Genomic DNA, 15,576 nt, shown 5'->3' with positions numbered 1-15,576 from the left:
GCTCCATCCTCGCACGGATTCAGATCCGTGTTGCGTGTTTAGAAATAAGGACAACGTGAAGGCGGCCGTTGAGGAGGCTCTGGAACATCTGTTGCAAATTTGCATCAGACGTTGCAGACGTGTGAAAATGATTCAGTGTGTGCGAGACAAAGTTAGACGAAAATCACATTAAATCCACTGTCCTGTCACATCGCATCACAGTCAAGGAGTCAGGAGAGTTCTTATGTGAGGCCCGCCGCTGCACTAATATCTCTGCTCTGTTTCAACACTCAGCAGGGGTTATGAAGCCAAACAAGCATTTTCCATTGTCTACCAGTCTTTAACTGCAGGGGAGGCACAGAGCATGGACTACTCATGTAAAAATCTTTGCTGTGTCTGCTTGTATATTTTCAAGTTTGTTTACACTTGATTCAGTGACATTTTTAGTCTGGGATCAGAACAGTTTTCTCTCCCATGGAAAAATGTCTTTTATTATTACGCTGTCATTAGGAATGAAACAATAATCAGCCCACAGTTCAATTGGATTTGTGGTAACGGTTTGGGTTTTTGGTAGTCTATTGCCTTCTTAAGCGATTTAAGCAATTTCAAAAGAAGAGCAAGAGGTTAAATAAAGAAATGTTGTTATTCCAAAAATATTTGTTTGATTTTACTTTTGATTGGATAATTACTTGCAGGGAGTTTTCTCATCCCAGCACATGGACTCACAGGCACAAACAAACAGAGCCAATAAGGAGAGTATGCGTGGAAGCAAGTTGTACAGTACGCAAAAAAAAAAAAGAATCATTGCATCCCTTGCTATTATATGTTCTTTATAGCTTCATCCCAAGTAATGTTCTTTTAATGAAACCACCAGAGACCCTTGCCAAAACAATTATGTTCAATTTCACATGGCATTATTGGACATTTGCAAAACACACCAATCGAATGATCACAATTGGCCACAAAGGCTTTACTTTTTAATTTGTGAAATGGGGCAACAGAGAAACCATGGTTGCATAAAGGGGAGTATTGTAGCTGACTAAATTAAAGCGCTAAAGCTAATTGTAAACCTTTATCACTCTGAACATTCAGAATGTTTTTGTTTACCTGCTAAATGTGTTTTACTCAAAAGGGAAACAAAACAATGAAGTCCCTAATGTTCCGCCATTACAAGTATGGTAAATATTTAAGGTAATGCATGAAGACGTCTCCTGCGCCCTTTTTGTCTGCTAAGTCTTAAAACTACTTCATGAAAAGATAGAACAGGCTAAATCATTTTGTTCTCTTTGTTTGTTTACATGATCATCTCTATCAGTGATTTCATCAAATGATCAAAAATTAAAACAGAAAAGTAGTTTCTGGAAAAGGTTGAACAAACAGGATCGGTTCTGATATGTGTACTGTGATATTGAGTTCATCTAGAGAATTGTTCCTTCTGTTATTATGCACATATTACGCAACTATGCATTCTTGTGATTTTGGCTAGCTTAAGTCACATCGTATTAGCATTCATGCACTTATGCAAAGTGTGCTGATCTCTTTGTCTTCTACATTTAGACTGTTTGTTAGTTACTATGATAAACTAACAAGACTAAACCATCTACTACATGTCCTGCTTGCAGCTCTGTGAGGCTGTACTTTGTCCCAGCTGTCACTTGTGCTTAACGCTACCATCATGCTAGCTGCTAACATGATCAAAAGCTGACAGTGATCACCATGGACATGATTTTAGTTACGTTCTAAATGGGAGACATTTTCTCAGCAGCAGCTAAATGTAAAGTGCAGCTGGTGACAAGATGGATACTCCTTTTTATTTTAACATCGTGGTGGAGCTCAAAGAAATGAAAGAGAATCCTGAAAAGTCCTTTGTTTTAGTCTCGGGGAACTGGAAGATCAAATCAGTTTCCATCCATTCATCGCAAGTGAAAATGTTGAGTGTAGAGTGGATAGAACAACATGCCATGCATAGAGCCATCTTTAAAAAGATTCCCCCTTATCATAACCAATGTGATTTCACACTCGAGCTGTCAGATGAGATGTTTAGTGAATTAGCCAGTGTCACTGATGATTCACTCTGCAGCTCACTAGAATATCCAACAGTATTCGCCTCCTTTCAAGCTGCCTTGTTTTAGTATTTCTTCATCATTAGTCTTTATTGATGCTTTTTCACCCTGTTTTTGAAGTGATAGAAACACTTTGTGTAATACACAAGCAAGCCATCAGTCAAGTGGTTTTACTGGTTTGTCTGCTGCAGGTGAATTCGGGGTGGAGATGAGTTAGTGCTAATCTTTCAAAAGCCTCCACGGCAATCAGCTGCGAAGAGAAGAGAACCAACCTGGTGTTATGAAGACGAAGGCCAGGGATGCTTGTCGACACAAACATCAGGAGGCGGAGTGTCGTCATTGAACGCGATGTCGGGCTCCTGCTCCACTCTGGAAACCTGAAACACAGTGAAAAGCGTAACTTTGATTTAAATTCTTAAAAATGTGACAGGTGATTCTCAGGTTAGGTTCACCTGATGTCACTTTCAAACAGCTGCACAACCAGCTAACACGTAGCCTTCTACTTTACAAGTTAAAAAGAGAGACAGCCGAGTATCGCAGTTCAACTTTTATGAACAGAACTTGTCAGCGTTGCGTTTCACTTTGTTTAAAACTATCAAATGTGCAATTACAACTTGAAATAATCTTTATGGGGCCATAAATAATAGCCATCTTCTCATTTATGAATGATTCAAAATTTTAAAAAATAATACAATAAATGAACTAAAAAATGAAAGGCTTATACTAAATGGGTTGGGTCAACAGAGACGTTTTTTTTGTTTTCTTTATTAATGAAAAGCTGATGTAATGATGATTTTATTCTGGTTCTCAACTCGTCCAGCCACCTTCAACTACTTCATTAGAAACTGTGACCCAAAGTTCAGATACTTTCCAAACAATCCCATTTATTGAAATGAAAAAACAAAACAAAAAAAACCCAAAACATTTTGGTACAGAACATGAGACAGGATAAAGAAAGGGAGCACGATGTTAAAAGGCTCCGCGACCCACTTTTGTGTCCCGACCCAATTGTTGAGAACCCTTTTTTTTTTTTAAATCAACAGAAATTACAATGAATGTTATCAACAATTTCTACATTCAATGCAAAGCTTCAGCTCCTCTTTGTTTCGCTCCAATTTTGACTTTAAACTCAGCAGGGGACAGCCGCTCTTTTATCTTCTCTTTTTAGTCATACTTTAATGATGTGAGCCTCAGGAATATATAGGACGGCACAGTTTGTGTGTCTCTTTCATACTTGTTTAACCACTCAATGAAATGAGAGAAGAAGAAAAATCGTTCCTTTATCTCAATATTCAAGGCCAATTTCAGCCTCAAGTTATATCACACTCACTATAAGAGGCTAAAGCAGCCATCACTACTTAAATATCTGCTGCGAGCTTTGACCAAGTGAGCCTAATTAGAACTGAGAACACTTAATCTTCTAACTTGGGAAAACGCTGGCTGTCAACAATGAAGCTGGAATGAAAAGCAGGGTGAAGCCTCTGGCCCACATGCTAATCCTGGAGCAGGACTAAAAAAAGGTCTGGGTTGTAAACAAACATGAGTCTGTGCTGTGTGAGGCTTGAGACTACATTTACCTCACGTGGTGAATCTAACCTCACCGATGAAACCGACACCTCACGCTCACCTACAGTATCAAGCGTCTAATGTTTCTCTGGATTCAGAAAAAAAAACCAAACAAACAGAAAAAGTCGTTTGCTAAAATAAAAGATGCTGGATGTGAAAATGGACGGATCAGGCTCATTTGCACTCCCCTCATGAGTGCGTCTGTGTCTGAGGGTTGAAGTTAAGCACACACAATCCTCGACTGCACGGCACTCCTGGACGAGTAAGTTAACACAATGTTTAGTTAAATAACTCATTAAGACTGTCAACTGGTTTTTGAGTGGAGTGAGTCATCTTGCCTCCTTACTATCTCTGCTGAAAGTAGCAAAACAGCGACAGGGGAGCAACAGGTAAATAAAACGAAGCAGTTCTTTAGGGAGTTATGAAGCGGACCTCGCTTGTGACTATGTGCGAGTATTGGAAATCACCCTGATTGGTTTTTTTTTTTTTTTTTTAAATCATCTCTGACAATCATCTTCACAGTCCAAAGTTTCAGCCTCCATGCAGTGACTTTTCTCTCATTTCAATTGTCCGTCCCTCACCTTAAAACCTTTCCCTGAAAAGACTGCTTCTTTTCCTTTGATAATAGAACTGTGCTTTTAGTTATATGGATTAAAACTACATGATCAGTCAAAGGCTGACTTTAGATTTTGAAGGCATGGTTCAAAGTGAAACAGTCATGTTAAATGAAAATGTTGCACAAACTATTATCTGATTAGTTGATTAATCGTTTCAATAATGAGTAGTCGATTTTTTAAAACAGTCGTTAGCTGCATGCCTGCCCAAGGTCGATTTCAGAGTGTTCTTTATACAAAACGTACGGGTCACTTTCTCAATGATGCATTTCTTACAGGTGCGAGCACCACGTTTAGAAGTGCACACGACAACAACCACCTCACATAACTCAATATCAATCATCCTATTGACAAATAATACCAATGTGGCTCCAAAGGCCTCACTGCTCGTTCACATAACAAACACAAATCACCGGGCTTTTTGCATTATTAAGTCTGTTACAGGCTCTCATTCGGAGACAACTGGACAACGTAATGTCAAGAAGTTCTTCGGTAAGAAAAGACAAACAATAGTATCACTTGTACGGTGTCTCTGTGGTTACAGCCAGCTCAGAGTAAATCATCTGTGGGGGGTGGGGGGGCTTCAGCCCGGCGTACACTGTAGGATTGTGAAAAAGTCATGGTGGAATGTCAGCTCACACTTACGACTGAATCGTTTCAGACGCACGCCCAAAGCTCCTGATTTATGTGCTCACACTGTACGAGCCGATTGTCAGGCACGGCCTCAGAGCTCCCAGTGTACGGGTTAAACAGAACATTCACAGAGGTGGACCGATTTTTGTTGAGCAGCTCGAACACGGCAAAAATCACCATGACGATTATCTTGAATGGCAATGACTTCACGGTTATTAAACAGCGTTAACTCCTCACCTGTCTGCGTTCAGTCACTCAGTACTTTTCCACGCAGCCTGCCTCTGCTCCACGCTGCCTGCCGGCCACGCCCACCAATCAACAAACTCACCTCACCTGTGCACTCACCTGCCTCTCACCTCCAATCAAACCCCTATTTCAACCTCTCCCGTTCACCCACATTCTGCCAGATCATCATTCTTCTCCTCATGCAAAGTTTTCCCAGAAACTCTTCTGCGATCGATTACAGGATTTCCACTCTTCCTGACTTTTGGTTTAATGACTGAAACAAGCCTTGTTTGAGAAGAAAGTAAAGCCTTTAGTTATATTTGTATGTGTTGTTCATAACACTACCTGTGACAGTAAACACTTTGAAAAACAAGCAATAAATGAAAACAAAACATTTAAATAGGATCAAAGAAATGACCAACGGTTTTTTTTGTGTGAGTGAGTGCTGATGTTTTCTTGTGTCCAAAATAACACTTTCAAACATGAACCACACACAGAAGGAAGACAGCGTGCCACGCAGTCAAGGTTTGAGCAATTTTGTTGTCGCGATCGTGGGAAACCAATAATGTAATTGAAACTGGATTCATTTGCCAGCCATAGATTTAAGTTTATTTCAGCGATCGACAGATTTAGCAGGCGTGCCTCCTGTTGCCGTGGTGATTTCAGGCGCTGTCTGTCTGTGAAAAAAAAATAAAAAAAATCCTGAAGTAGAGGAATCGGCTTGTGGCTCTGCTCTTAGTGTGTGAGCGTGTGCAGTCAATAAACTTTCAGGAATTCATCCCACTTCAAAAATCAGGTCGAAATCGGACAGTGAGTGTAAAGAGAGTCTACAGGAGGTGGAGAATCTCTGAGTTTTATGCTCTCTGTCATTTCTATCTTGATCTTGATTTTGGACACGATGCCCGTCTTGCATCTTCCCCTATCTCTCTGTTGTGTTTGGAAGAGCGAGATGCCTCGAGAGTTTTCTTTTGCGAGTCATGACGTTAACTTGGCTGTAAAAGAATGAAACCCCCTGCCAGGAGGAGTAGAGGTCTCGGGGAGTCCGTTCTTTTAATGTCATCCCTGCACTACTTCCTGTTGTGGCCACTCCTGACGCCAGTCTTTGTTCCTTTCTCCGTTGGGCCAGAGAGTTTGTGTTGGTGTGTAATTCTTACTGCACAGAGGTGTGTGTGTGTGTGTGTGTGAGCCAGAATCCTCCCTTGGATAGATGAGAGCTTGTTATGGAGTCTCTGATCCAACTCAACGGTTTTCTTTTTTTTTGCAGTCTTTCCTCTTATCCCCTTAAACAATACAATCCCCCTGAGAGATGCTGCTGAGAAACAGAGACTGCAGCATTAGAGTCAGAGATAGAGGGAGGAGAAACCGAGAGAGAGAGAACAGAGAGTCCTGAACGCACACTCGCCTTCCCTCAGCCTGCTGCTGCTGCTGAGGGATTCAAAACGCCTCCGTTCGGCCAATCGCCGTAATCAAACGTGCTGAAAAGAACGCTAACGACAATCATCCCTTCCTCGAAGTTTGAGCCTCTTTTACAAGGAGCGTGAAGTGGAGCGACGACTGTTAAAGTCAAACTTCTCACAGACAAACTATTCGATGAATAAACAAAACAACGGATCAGACACTGCAGCGTCTTGTAAACAAACTGCAGCCCGTTATCAGCCATCACTGGCATCGTACCAGCAACACAACTCACACTTACATGAAGTTATTCTAATCTTTTACCTCCCAAACGTTTGTATCTTCAATGTCCGAGTTTCCTCGTATCAGAGGGTTTAGTATGTAGAATTGCATGCAAATGTTTCAACATTAAAATATCAAACTTAAATTAAAAACTGGCTCAACCCAATGTTTCTTTCAGTTACTTACATGACTTGAGCCAGAGAAGTCTGTACTGAAGTTGGAACAGACTGTGTCTTGTAGGCAGCCGCCATGACAGACAAAAAAAGATGTTGATGGTCGTCAAGGAAACACGGGATGTTACGTCAAAGACCGCCGCATAAACTAGCGCTAGCTGCGACTGAGCGCTGCCGTACTCTTCCTGTATGTGCTGCTTTTCTGATGGATTACAGTTTAGTTTTTAGTCTGTAATATTTAAAAAAAATAAAGGCCAGCAAATAAATTTTTCAAATTTCCAGCTTTGTTAAAATTATTGACTCTGTGACTTCAACAGAACACAATGCTTCCTCAATGAAATACCTCACTCTCAATCATATGATTAAGTACTTTAAGCACTTTCGACACCGCGTCGAGAAGTGCGTTCCTCGACAGTAGTAGTTCTGACCACCTCCAGGAAAAGCTCCCAGGGTAAGCACTGGGTTTAAGGTGGTTGGTAAAATGTCTGTTAAGTTGGGCGGTATAACCACAACAACAACAACAAATAAGCAGAAAAACAGTCGTGAGAGAAAATCCCTTTCAGTTTATAAAGGTGGCAAAAATGTGCTTCATTTCAGCCCAACCAACATCGACATAGATCCATGCCGCTAGATTAGCCTACAATAAATATGACATGGCTACCAATGAAAAACACATCACCATTGGAAGACCACAGAGAACATTTGGAGCTTCACAGAAACTTGAAATGAGACTAAAAGTTAAAGAAGGACAAACAGTCCTCTTTCCGCCTGAGGGAGAAACTGTTTGTCACTTTGAAACTTTTTGTTCAAAGTGTCCCGCTCTATTATACTGTATACTCATGTTGTGAGACATTCTAAGACTTGAACTGACTGGATTCAGCTATATGTGACGATCCCCAGACAACATGACTCATGTGATTCTCGACCCCAATTAAAGCGCTTGATTTCCTGTCGGAGGGAGGGAGCTCCTTGGCTCACTGATGGATATTTAATTTTTTCTGTGCGGGGGAGGTACGTGTACATCTGGAGTTTACCGCTAATCGAGTAGAGGCCACATGAAATAAAGATGTTCCTTCTTCTGCAGAGAAAGAACAGAACATTCTATACTGTTCGACTATAGCAGCAGGGAGTGGCCCTCAGGCTCGTCTGTAACACTGTTAATGTGCTCGTGTGTGAGCTCACTGTGCAGCCTGCTTCTTATGCTTTATTCAGTCAGTACGCATATTCACTCGGTGGGAACTTCAATCAGCCGTCCCTTGTTTTGTGCTCTGCACTGCTCATCACTTTCCCCGTCTCATTTACCTGCTCACATACGCGCCTCAATTGAAGCCTTTTAATCACATCATCACCTGCTTCTGGTGGCGTGAAAACATGAACCGACTGTTTCACATGTTTTATTCTGAAACACAGAGGAAGTTGCAGGGCAAGTTACGATCATGTTTTTTTTCCTCTGGCAATGTAAGAAACAACCTCAGCAGAGACAACGTGGAAATACTGTGAACAATTTAACGAAGAGTACAGACTGCAGGGAAACGTATCTGATGGCTAAAAATGCCCCCCGGGGATGAATACAATTTTTCTTTTAATGGAATTGTATTAAGTACTGAAGCAACTTTCTCTGTGCTGTGATGTATGAAACTGAAATTTGCTGATGGACAACATGCCAAGTCATCGGTTCCCAAACTTTTCAGCTCACAATTCCCAAAATAAGGGTGGCAGAGACTTGGCCAATCCAAACCCTGGTTACACAAAAGAATACAACAGCACTTTAAAATGATACTAAAACAGTCTGGGAACTTATTATTAGAAAGGCTTGAGGCAGAATTGAAGTGATTTCCATCGAGTGCAGCACTGAGTGGAATGAATCCACAGACAGGTTTGACACCTGTGTTGTTGCAGTGAGGAGTAAAACTACATTCCAAATCTTGTTTGAACACATTTATTACACTTAATGAAACTGAAATACTTCTGTACACGTTTACTGTAGTGGGTAAATATACACGTTTTAAATAAGTTTTTAGGGCCTGACCGACACAGGGTTCTTGGAGGGGAAACCGATATTGATACTATGGAGGGGAAAAAAGACGGACACCGACACAAACACGAGTCTTGGTGTTTGTGCGTTTCTTTTAACGACAGCTGTCCTGTGCGTTTCTCGCCCTGAAAAACTAACAGCTCTCAATCAAAACAATAACAAAGGATGACGTGGAGGCTGGCGGGGTATCATGGGAGTGATTCTCTCTCGACCCAGAGACATTTAAAGCTGATTAAAAATAAAATCTCTTTTTTAAGACGGCTGATGTTTGACGAGAAGTTGCAAGATGCTGCAAAAGGAGTATTCAATAACCAGGTTAAAGTTGACCTACAAACAGCGTTACAGCAGCAGAGTCTGTCGACCAAAGTGCACTGACGAGTTGATAACTACGCTCTACCTCCTGTCCTGTTGAGGAATTGTCTTTGTCACCATGCTGTGACACATTCAAAGGTCATTAGATTTAATTCAAACTCTGAAATATAACGCTAACATACAACAAGTAGAGCTTAAACGTTAGCGTTTTTAGGCGGCTAACAATATTAAATCAAGCTAACTTCGTGATTAGCGGTTGTAGCTTCACATCAATAGCTGGTCCAAGTCTCCAAGGTCACCCAAGGACTCCTCTCTGCACAGATAAAGGCCCTCTGTGTGTCAGATGGAGACCATGTATATGAGCTAAGTTGATCATGGAAATCTGATTTAAAGTGTGCGAACATTTAAGGCCGTTTAAAGTACCTCACGTCTGAACAGCCATGTGACGTCTGGACAGTTTTTCATCTTAAGCCGGAGGTTGAAGAAGCGTTCTGTTAAATAGGCTTAGAGTCAACAACGCGGACACGCTAAAGCAGATTTACTGAGTGGAGAACAGATCATCATTAGGGCAGCGCGATTTGACATGCCCACATGTGTTCTGTACAGCAGGGTGTTTACTGTTTACCAACACTGATGATGCAGATTGGCACAGAGCTCTTTTTGTTTCAGAGTAGCTTGTGTGTGTCAGGCGCTCGAGAGGATAGTTCTCTGCTACAGAGTGCGGTAAGAGAAATAAATTAAAAAAAAAACATATGGAAGTGCACATAAAGGAGGAACGTATAAGAGGAAATATAATGAAAAAAAACAACAACAGTGCGGTCAGCAGAAATGAAGGCTCAGACAATGAATTCAAAGGTTTTATCGACTGCAGTGCGACGTGAGTTACTGTGAAGTGAACATCGCCGGGAAACAGCCTTCAAAACATCGTCAATCTCAACCATGCACTGATACAATCATCGAGCAGTAGACATCATAAAACAAAGTATTTCATCCCTCCTCCCTGTATACTGAACTACTGAAGAAGGAATTCAAAAACAACTTCATGTTTGTCCTGTGTGACTCCAATGTTAAATCAAGTGTTCAGGGATGAAATGAAGAAGTCACCTGCTAATACACAGAGCTTCAACTTAACATATCTGACAGCTGCCATTCACTGCAGTCAAACTGAACATGCCTGCCAATTTCAGTTCGGTTCAAACTGTGACTGCTTCACTGTTTGGATGAGCTCTAATCTAGCACCTATTGAATTAGCCCTGAAGGCCAACTTCTTCCAGCTGTGCGTCCATGGATGACTGCACGTTTAACTTGCATTCTTAAAGGACGAATGCGTGACGTTTTCCATCCAATAGATGTCTCCCTGGAGCGCCAGGAAGAAACCAAAACAAGCATGCTGTTTGGCGACACTTCCACCGTGCAGAAGCCTCGTCTCTCCTTCAGCAGCACACCTCCACCCCCCCCCCCCCCCCACTCACACAAACACGTCTATAGCTCGAGCAAAGTCTATGGAACACATTCTTCCTTTAATTAGCTCACTTGCTATCTAGGTATTGTTTCTTATCTTTCTTCTTCTGTACGTGTCAGGGTGTGTCGTGACCACATGGAGGGCAACTAACTACACCGATATGAAAAGTTTAACTTTCCCACAGGGATGATGTGTATAAAGTTTCAGGCGTATTCGACCAAGTGAAGTCCTTGAAATGACTACTTCCGGTTTGATGGCGTGGGCTTTTCAGTCAGGGTGTTAGGATGGTCGACAGCAACTTCGAGAGAGATATGACCAACAGTGTAGGAATGGTTAGCTGCATTTCAGAAGCAGTGACTTTGTTCGTCAGCAGGTGGCGCTGTGACTAAGACAAAATTCCTGGATGTGTTCAGGGCGGGTCTTGTATCTTGTATTAGAAATTCGGTAATGATAAAACACAGTTATTAGTTTTTTGTTTTTTTTTTAATTATAACGACATCACATTTTGAGAGCCTGCCACGCCCTGTGGTGAAACCTTTGTGGTTTGCACGTCTTTGAATCTTAAACTTGTCTACTTTCAGCTGACGCCAAACTTGAATCGGTCAGAGGAACACCCTCGGACGAGTGCGTTCAAACAGGAGCGCTGTGAATTCACTGAAATCACAAACATTGGACTTTGATTGTACGTAGCGCACTTCCTGTACATTTTTAGAGTATGATCATGTCGTCATTTTTCTCTCATCTCATCGAGAAACATGCTCATTGATTTTTTTCGTGACAGCATGTTAACCTGAGAACCCTGGGTGACTTTTTGGGGGCGCCGTGGAGTCATTTGGCGACTTTCTTTGCACTCAACCAATTTCATGCGTAAATTCCACGAGGCTGAATTATGGTAAGTATTGTGCCCCCCAAATAAGCAATTCATTTCTGCAAAGATGAATATTAACTCCTTCAGTTTTGATAGGGTCTTTGCTTTAAGGTCGATGCTGGAAGCCTAAAAAGTAGTCTTAACTGGCTGAATGTTTAGCTGACCTTAAGTCCCTCCCCCCTCAGTCTATACGTCTGTGATGTGAGCAGGCGGAGGGACCTCGGGGACTGGGGCAGAGGCTGCCTCCACAGCCACTGTTATGTAACTGGTTTCCTTCAGGCTGAAGCAGGCGAGCGAAGGAGAGAGACAGGTTTTTCCTTTCCTGTGTCTCCCCCTCCCCCTTCCTCACACTGACTCCCTATAGCCCTCCCTCCTCCTGCTCGCTATACATTAAGCCTCAACCTCAGAAAACCAGGACGCCGCCTCGCAGCAACGAACTATGGGAATGGAAAGGGGGTGGGGAGGGGAGGGGGCGGTGTTAGGAATGGACGTCAAAAGAGGTCACGTCTGGCTGCAGGCAGAGATTATGGCTTTGTATGTTGTATATACATGTACACAGTGATTCTGGAAGGAGCTACACATGTTACAGAAATATATATTATTAAGCCTTTTCATGATTAAAAAATGGCATTCACCTGCAACACAGATATGAATTCTATTTTTTAGCATTAATTAACTTCAAAGTATTTATTGAAAACAGGGTATTATTTCCAAATTCCCCTTCTTTATAGGAAACGAGACTGAAGGAAGAAGTCATGAATACTAATAAATCTCTGAGAGGTCGCTGAAAACCAATAAAAACTGCATGCTTCCTCACTCATAACTGGGTGACCGGGGGAAACTCTTGTAAACAACCCAGAGTGAGAGTGCTTCTCGTGTAATTTCATGGAGTCTTGTCCGCTGCACTCAAGGGAAATATCTCTTTTAGTTCCACATTCATTCATTGTTTTACACCGTGCTGTGGTTTTCATTTCCAGTCTGTCATATGATATGATGAGCACACTGGATTTATTTTCCTCTGTAAAGATTTCTGACGAAGACAAAAACATAGTGTGGGTGGGACATAGGGGATAAGTCCAATTATTTTCGACAGACAACATAAATAACTTGCCACTCATATTCACTCTGGTCTTACACCTGCACACCGATGTCAGACCTGTGCAGGTCAACTCCTCAAACCTAGTAGATCCTGAAGTGCAGCTCAGAGTCTGAAATGTTAAATGACATCTGATTGGTCCAGACATGGGCATATTCGTCCGTCATTCTTCTCAATTTACAATATAGTACACCACGCCTCCTCCTGCAGGAGCAGCAGCTATATGTTAAGAACAACATTTCATGCTGTCTTGTAACGCATGCATTATTGAAATCAAGTCTCCAGGAGCACTTTATGCACACTTTGGCACAGTTTTCTGCACACAGTGGCTGCGCAGTAAATCGTGATTGGCAGGGCCACTTATAGAAATAGGCTACTGTAAATATAGTACCAAGTACATCTTTGCACAAAGCCCTGTCTCTGTTCCTTCGAAAGGAATGTTCTCTCACGGATTGTCCAGACTGTACTGCCATGTAGGCTGCAGCATATCGCAGGTTGTAGGTTAACCGGTTTCTTAACGCGACGATTATATAGCTTCAACCTTAACCGTGAACTTCGCCCTACCTGACCCAGGTCCCTGAACATAACCACAGTACAAGAAGCACATGGCAGTCATGCGGATCACTTTCTCATATGGCACGCAAGAGGTACATACAGTACACTGCGTGTCTTTACATTAACCTATGGGTTCAGTACAGTAGGCAGGCCGGCGCAGCGGCCGGGTTGACGTGAGGACAGCACTCACTTTGTACCGCCGGCTCATATCAAGGAACCACCGCTGTATTTCACCGCTGTATATTCGCTATTTAAATGACACACTCACCAATGCTCGACTTGTGGAAGAAACCCGCCTCCCGTGCCGTCAACATAAAGCCCCGTGAACGAGGAACAAGCCGGATTAAAACATGAAGAAAACGCAGAACAGACACGTTGAAATAAAAGCGAGTCCTGCTGGTCGGTCTTACACGGCGTGGCTCTCTCCCCGGTGCTGGCTCCTCTCTCGGTCCGCTAGGTGTGAGGAGACGGGAGCGCCGTGTCTGCGTGGGACTGCCAAGCCATGGCCACGGTCTGCGGGAGAACTCTACAGCGTTTATTTGCTTTCTGTGCTGCTTGCTTAGTCCTCCCCCCCGCCTGCCTGTACAGTACGGGTGAATGCGGGTCAGGAGCAGTAGAGCTGCCGCGGAGGAACATTCTCCACCAGGTTCTACAGCGCTCTCTACCGGGGGGTTACGAGGACTGCAATGAGGGTTACATAAGACCAGAGCAGGGGGATCTCTATCCGTTTCCTTGGCAACATTTATAGTTTAAATGGTAGAGAGTTATGGGCAATTAGTATTCACAAAATAATTGGTGGGAATTTAAATGCGTTTGAGTTGTCAATTGAATGCAACACTTCAACATATAACTTGTATTATTTTCATGTTATGGACATGCGTTTGTAATGTACTGAATTTAAGGGTCATGCTTCCGTTTATAGGTTAGCTCTACTCCATTTCATGGGATGAAGAAACACTTAATATCTACATGGTGCAATTGTGTAACCTAATTTAAATCTATAATATTAGACTAGAGGCTACTTCAATTCATGGTAGTGTGGTAGAGTCCAACCATGCTGCTCTGGAACGCAGCCTCTCACCCGCCCCCTCCCCCCTTTGCTCCTTAATCAGGCCAGCATATTTAATGCACCTGAGTGCCTGAGAGTTTTGTTATTAGTTTGCTTTAGTTTTGCCACCAACTCAAGTTGTTCTTTTCTTACTCTTTTCGGTTTAATTTGTTGTGTTTTTCTTTCAGCCACTGAGCCACTGTGTTTAGAGGCTAGTCACCCAGGGTGAGGTTCCTCCACTTCGCATGAGAGTTAAGAGCACTGGGTCACTAATACAAGGCACTGACGTTTTTGGTTTGTTGTGAGGTTTGCTGTGCTGCACAACGGTGAGTGTGTGGTAGCACCCCCGCACCTTCCTCAGCGTAGTCTGCCTCTTAACTAAGTGGCTTAAGCTCAGTTTTGGTTTATTCATTTTTTTGATTAGTGTTTTAATATATCTAGTAAATTTGATTGACTATTTTAGTTTGTATTAAAATAAACTATTTTAATTCACCTATTAGTATTTGGTCCTTGTTTAGTTTTCCCTCCCTACAGCTTCGGTTCAACCTACATTACATTTTGTTTCCTTTTGATTTATTATAATAAATACCTTTTTATATTTTGGTAAAACGACTCTGCCTCTTCAGTTTTTCGAACTTATGCGTCTTTAATTTTGTCCTGTTTTGGTTACAATATTTTGTGTATCTCCTGGGGTGCAAGTCCCCAGGTGGCGTTGTCAGTAGTTTATTTTATTTGTTTTACAGAAAATCCAAAATCCCCACGCCCGCCCTGCCACAGTAGCTTTGATAATTGAATTAGCCTAAACTTTATAGTTATTAAATACTTTCAATTTAAAACAGTTACGGCGTCTGTTTACCTCCTATATTTTAGTCACAGCAATGTAAGATAGGTCGCCATTAAGATTATCATAATAGTTCTGCACATTGATACTCTGTAGGCTTACAGTAATACCTTACTAGGTTTATCGTACTTTCTGAATACAAGACTCAAAATAGAGGCGAAGTGAAAGTAGCCTAAATAGTATTTCTTACGCAGCCAAAAACACAACTCCAAAGAGATAATGCTGCACAGCTGGATGTATAAATAAGCTCATACTTACTGTTTTAATAGTTAACCACATCAGTTCAAGTGATGCGTTTCTGTCACACGTGCGGGCAGAAAAAAGGGGAGGAGGACCCAATTGCAGGAAAACAAAAACAGTATTAATTAAACAAAAGGCAAAAACTCACTCAAAATAAATCCAAAACGTTTCAAATCCATGAGGAGCAAA

At 42.0% G+C, this 15,576-nt stretch overlaps 1 protein-coding gene across 5 annotated transcripts in view; it reads right to left on the bottom strand.

Annotated features, from left to right (window-relative positions):
- LOC306838435 (thyroid hormone receptor alpha) overlaps positions 1-14,069 on the bottom strand; it is an 85,157-nt gene extending 71,088 nt beyond the window's left edge. For 2 of the 5 annotated variants that reach the window (XM_079366613.1, XM_079366612.1), the window contains exons 1-2: positions 13,527-14,068; positions 2,315-2,419 (exon numbers count right to left, since the gene is read on the bottom strand). The gene's annotated coding sequence lies outside the window, so the exon portion shown is untranslated. Of the gene's footprint in view, positions 1-2,314; positions 2,420-5,092; positions 5,397-13,526 lie in introns of those variants that run through there. The other 3 variants (XM_079366616.1, XM_079366614.1, XM_079366615.1) reach the window with 3 other exon arrangements.
- Positions 14,070-15,576: the final 1,507 nt, after the last annotated feature.

Source organism: Symphodus melops (assembly GCF_947650265.1).
Source record: "Symphodus melops genome assembly, chromosome: 17".
Lineage (NCBI taxonomy): Eukaryota > Metazoa > Chordata > Actinopteri > Labriformes > Labridae > Symphodus > Symphodus melops.
Note: the sequence above shows the minus strand (reverse complement) of the source record. Positions and strands in the feature narration are given on the sequence as shown.